Genomic DNA, 6,000 nt, shown 5'->3' on the forward strand with positions numbered 1-6,000 from the left:
CAGCAGAGCTTGTAGGTACAACCCGGACCCCTCATCAAGCCCTTCTGGGGGGCAGGGAGCTTAGACCCCAGCCTTCGGGTTTCCTGCGTTCCACCACCCAGCACAAAACTGAAAAACCAAAACCCCTCCAGCAGCATGTGACGAACTGGGACTGTTCTTACTGTGGTCTTTGAATGCTGAGTGGGGAGTGTTGGCTGGGAAGGCAGGGGAGTGTGGCTAGGACGGTCTGCATTGGGGGATGGGAGACTGGCCTAGGGAAGATACCTGAGCATGTAACATGAGAACCAGGAAGGGGTTAGAGGCCAGGTGACACCTTTGCCCCGGAAACTGAACAAAGGCTGGGGAGGGAGTTTCAGAGCTGGCTGGTGGAAGGGCTGGGAGGCAGACGGGGCTCTGACCCCCAATGGGTCTGTGATGCCCCTGGGACCCCAAGATGGACCTAACTGGGGGGGGGTCCTGTTATCTGTGCCTGCAAGACCTGTCTTGGACTGTGTTCCTGTCGTCTAAATAAACCTTCTGCTTTACTGGCTGGCTGAGAGTCATGGTGAATCGCAGGAAGCCGGGGGTGCAGGGCCTTGTGTCCCCCCACACTCCGTGACACAGCTCTCTCCCTCCTCCCCCCAGCTCCTCCTCTCCTTTGTCCAGTCTCCCCTTCTCCCAACCCCCCCTCCCGCCCCAGGGATCTTCCTTCAAGGGAAGTCCCCCATCCCCAATGTAACCCCCCTGCAACATTCCCAGGTCCAATCCGCCCCGCTCCCTGTTGCGTCACACCCGGGAGCAGTGAGGAGGAGCAGGCAGGGGATTTCATCTCTCTACACTGCCCTGGTGAAGCTGATACAGGATCCTGCGTCCGGTTCTGGGGAGCAGCACATTTTTAAAAGAATGTTAAAAAATTGCAAAGGGTGCAGGTGCAGAAAAGAGCCACCAAAATGTGTTGCGGGCTGGAGAAAATGCAGGACAAGGCGAGACCGACAGAGCTCGATACAAAACGGGATTGAGAGGCGAGCTGACGACATGGTGCCTGAGTCTCGTCCCAGGGAGAAGAGACCCAGCCCCAATGGGCTCTGCAAGCTAGCGGAGAACGGCAGAACAAGAACCAGTGGGTGGAAGCTGCAGCCAGACAAGTTCAGAAGAGGTGGTTTCTCCATCCCCTCAGCTCTTCAAATCCAAACCGGGCCTTTCGGGACGATGCGTCAGCCCGACATGAGGGGCTAGGCTCAACGCCGAGTGTGACGTTATTGACATAATCTGGGACCATATAGAACATGGTTGCAACCAAAGTCCTGTAGTGGCACCAAATCTTGTATAAAGATGGTCAAATGGGGTGTCTAAGACAAGGTTATGGTTTACTGGTTATGATTATGCTGTCTATATGTGTGTATCAGTTTTGTAGTTGAAGTTGTGGGTATTGGATCTATACTGTCTGTATTTCAAACTTATGCTATGCTTCTGGGTGACATCCCAGACAAACTGGTGTTAGCTCTGCCTAGCCTGCTTGATGGCCCATTAAGGACCATCAGCTATACAATGGACCCATTGAGAGAAGGCAAATATGCCTTGAAACTCAGCAAAGTTTGCAGGGACTGGCCCATGTGACTCCAGACTCCATTTTGCTATAATTTTCCACAGGAAGAACAAAGAGGTGATCTTACACCTGGAAAAGACTATAAAAGGCTGATGCCTCATCTCCATCTTGTCTTCAATCCTGCTTCATACCTCTGGAGGAACTTTGCCACACGCTGAAGCTTTGAACAGAGGACTGAGGACCCATCCCAGCGGGGGATGTATTCCAGAGACTTGATTTGAACCTGCAGTTTATTCCATCACTGCTGCAAGCCTGAACCAAGAACTTTGCCATTACTGGATGTCATTGATTCCATTTAACCAATTCTAACTCTCATCTCTATCTTTTTCCTTTTATGAATAAACCTTTAGATTTTAGATTCTAAAGGATTGGCAACAGCGTGATTTGTGGGTAAGATCTGATTTGTATATTGACCTGGGTCTGGGGCTTGGTCCTTTGGGATCGGGAGAACCTTTTTCCTTTTACTGGGGTATTGGTTTTCATAACCATTTGTCCCCATAACGAGTGGCACTGGTGGTGATACTGGGAAACTGGAGTGTCTAAGGAGATTGCTTGTGAGACTTGCAGTTAGCCAGTGGGGTGAGACCGAAGTCCTCTTAGTCTGGCTGGTTTGGTTTGCCTTAGAGGTGGAGAAACCCCAGCCTTGGGCTGTAACTGCCCTGTTTGAGCAATTTGAGCTGAACTGGTACTCTCAGCTGGGTCCCGCCAGAACCAGCATCGTTACACAGAGCTACCGGGATGCAACGGACGGCCTGTGACATGCAGCTCAGACTAGGGGATCCAATGCTCCTTCTGGCCTTAACCGCTATGAATCTACCAACAAAGCATTGTAGTCAAGTTGGAGATTTTCACTCGTGGAGGCTGCATCGTAGGAATTCCTTGACTAAACAACCCTAAATTTGCACCACAAGCTCCCCGGCAGCCCCTGAGCTGCTCCACCAATTTTCAGGCTGATCAGACAACGCAGGCGGATGTTACAGAACATAAAAAACTCAGCTTTCAACAGAAACACAGCTGCAAGCGTCACTAGCCCACAGCTCCAGGCCTCCCAGCCTATCCCCCGCCCTCGGTCTCACCCCAGGATCTGTCTCCTGCGCCCCTCCGCCACCTCCTTAGCAGCTCCACAAGCGCTGCCCATCCCCATGCGCCACGGACAATCACCCTGAGCCCAGCATTCACCCAGCTCTGCCAAGCGGCTCCAAGCCTGTGGGGGGCTGGGCTGCCGCCAGGCATCCAAACCAGAGCTGCTCCGTTTCACAGCTAGAGTCAGATGATGACAGAGTCCTACACACAGCTTGGGGCTGTGTGTGGAGGGGGCAATTAAAGGGAAGGAGGGGTCCCCATGACCCAATAGACCCCGCCCCATCGCCACCAACTCCAGGTCAAACCCCAGCCTGGGCTGAGAGAGCAGCGCCCTGGGGAAGCGCCCACCCCTTCTGCAGAGAACAGCCCAGACCCGAAGAGCAGCTCCCTGCAGCTCCCAGCCGCCTCTCAGCTCCCCCACCCTGTCTCTCTCGGACCCTAGGACCGGCAGGGCCACCCCGCTGCACACAGCCCACGCTGATGGCGCTCCCTGCCCCTGAGCTCTGCAGCCACTGCCCGTCCTGCCCTGAGGCGGTGCCCGGGCTCTGCAGCAGGGCTCCGGTGCCCGGGGGGAAGGCTGGCGAGCGCTGGGGAGGAGACGGTGGCTGTGATATGACCTCACCCAGGGCAGGAGCTATGAGGAAGCCAAGGCCCCGCAGGGGGCCAGTGTGACCCCCCCCTTTTCCCCCATCTCTGTCACTCCTGCAGCAGAGAGACCCTTCCAGCAGCAGGGAACCCGCCCGCCTCCCTCCCCCCATCCTGGCCCTCCCCACACACAGACAGCAGGGAGGACAGCCTGCAGGAATGCAGCCTCCCTGCCCCGCAGGTCTGTGACCCTCACACACATGGCTGCCCACTGCTGTTCCCCCGAGCGTCTGTGCCCACAGCCACGGGCGGGCGAGAGAGCCTGGCCCCCAGGCAACCAGCCCCCTGGCACTGGGGTGCAGGGCCCCGAGGAGCCAGGGAGCGACAGCAGCTGCTTCACCGGAGAAGGGGGCTGGCCCCTGCGAACGGATGCAAAGCGCAGCAGGTAGGCTGACCATACACCCCGTTTTGGCTGGGCCAGTCCCTTGTCTAAGCCCTGTTCAGGCCGTCCCGAATGCCCCCGGCCGTCCCTCTTAATCATGGCCCCAGGTCCGAAAACCAACAAAATAGAACCGGAGTCCTAGTCCATTATTCCTAGCTGGAGTATTCTGGGGGAGGGGATCTGACGGCCAGCCCGGGCCCCGGAGCTTGAAAAGGAAAAACCAGGCAGCGCCCACCTGGATGCAGAGAGACTGGGATGTGCTGGGCTGAGGGAGGCCAGGCCTGAGGCCCTGAGAGTTTCCTGTGCTGTGTTCAACGCTCAATAAACCTCCTGTGTTACGCTGGCTGAGAGTCGCTCCGGTCTAGAGAACAAGGGGCATTATTCCCTTTGGGGGTGGAGGCCCCAGGGGTCCAGAGCGAGTGGACTCCCTGAGGGGGCCCACAGCAGAGACAGACGCGCTAAGGCTCCGAGAGGTGCGGATCCAGGAGGTGGAGGGGCCTGACCCCGAGAGAGAGTGGACCCCCGAGAAGGGCTGTCTCACTAAAAGGGGCACCCCCCACGGACCGCACGGGGCCAAGAGTGGGCACGAGCTGTGAGTCCGTGACACCTCCCCCTGCACCCGTGCCCAGCTGGTGGGTCTCACTGGAGCCGAGCCTCCGTCCCTGCCTGGAGCCGACTGCTGGGTGGAATCCAGCCTGGTCTCCGTGGGCTCCTCCACCCTGGCATCCTCTGCAGACAGAGTATAGGGTGGTGGGCAAGCCAGGCTGACCTTGCAAAGGGGCCCCCAGCGCTTGGGGGGGGCTGCAGCCCCAGCAGGTCTAGGGTCTCCACATTCTGGTGTCTGTGTCGTCCAGCGAGGGCTGAGCCAGGTGCACCAGACCCCTTGGGGCTGCTGTCCGTCCCCCAAAACCGACCTCCAACCCCAGCCGTGCCCGAGCTGGCGCCCAAGTGACCCCGCAGCCAGGGGGCGCAGAGGAAGAGAAATCAGCAACAGCCACCAGCAGGCGGCTCCAGACCCCTGCCCGGAGCGATGGTGCCCGCAGAGACCTCCCCCCATGACCCTGCCCAGCCGAGCCGGGCTCTCCCCGGACCCAGCAGCAGCGAGATGAACGGTGCCAGGGGCTCAACCCTCAATGCGATGTGTGACCCCATCCAGGGGGCGGAGGCAGACCCGGGGCCCATTTGCCTCGCTTTCCCAAGTCTAGGGCCCGCCAGGCTGGGGGTCTGCAGGTGCCTCTGCCCCACGGGGGGATCTGTTCGCTCTTGGCACCGTGCCCGGGCTGCCGCTCTCCTCTCCGCCGGGATCAGCACGCAGCGGTGCAGCCCCAATCTTTGTGACAGGCCCTGTCTCAGCGGCGTCCCATCAGGAGCCGTCAGACCAGCAGCTGCCTCCCGGAGCCTCGGCGGGGACAGATGGGACATGACAGGGTCCAGCGCAGCCCGTCCCCTCAGCGGGCAGCGACTCGGGGTGCAGTGCAGCGGGGACAGTTAGCCTGCCATCCCAGCTGGCCGCAGGGACCCGCCGGGCACAGAGCCTGCTGGGACGCTAGGCTGGGCTGCAACCCGTCTGGGCGAGGCGCGGGCACTGACGCAGCCCTGCGAGACGATGCCCCGCACAGTCAGGGTAGGGCCGCGGAGTGACGGGAGCCCACGGGCAGGAACTGGAGTCTTGACATTGGACAGCGCGGGAGGAGACCCAGTCCCCCAGTGCTCCACAGAGAACCCCAAACCCAACCCCCCCGTACCCCACAGATTCCCTCCAAACACCAGCCATTCCCTGTGCCACTCAGGACCCCCGCAAGCCCCAGCCCCTCTCAGCTGCCCTATGGGACTCCCCCCATCCCTGCCCCTCCTTGTGCTACAGCCAGCGAGTGGCATCCGATGGGCAGGGAGACTGGCCTGGCAGCTGTGCCCGCACACCAGTCCTGCCAGCCCGGCCGGGTCGCTCCAGCTCTGCCCTGCGGCACGTGAGCAGCCCACTCGGTTCTGGCGCCTGGCGCCGTCAGCCCAGGGCTTGCCGAGGCAACTGCCCGGCTGCCCAGCTGGGGCAGGGCACCTTGCGGGGAGGACGCTGGGGACACAGTGGAGAGCAGAGGAGATGCTTGGTTGGGACGTGGTAGGTCAGAGGCAGGGGGCAGGGTCCATTTGCTCTGGCCAGATCCCCCAAGGTCCGATTGATGGTCCCCTCTGACACGCTGCCAGTTACACGGCGTGCTCCATGCGCCATTGTGCGCGGGCAGAGTGTGCGACAGGCGTGCAACAGACGTGCGACAGGCGTGCAAGCCGGTGACCCCTCAGCGGGAGA

The 6,000-nt window shown here is 60.2% G+C and overlaps 1 protein-coding gene across 1 annotated transcript in view; it reads left to right on the plus strand.

Annotated features, from left to right (window-relative positions):
- The window catches only part of RBM28 (RNA binding motif protein 28), a 308,732-nt gene that overhangs the window by 287,442 nt on the left and 15,290 nt on the right, over window positions 1-6,000 (plus strand). The window lies entirely within an intron of this gene.

The sequence above is a fragment of the Chrysemys picta genome, chromosome 1 (genome assembly GCF_011386835.1).
Source record: "Chrysemys picta bellii isolate R12L10 chromosome 1, ASM1138683v2, whole genome shotgun sequence".
In the NCBI taxonomy this organism is placed as follows: domain Eukaryota; kingdom Metazoa; phylum Chordata; order Testudines; family Emydidae; genus Chrysemys; species Chrysemys picta.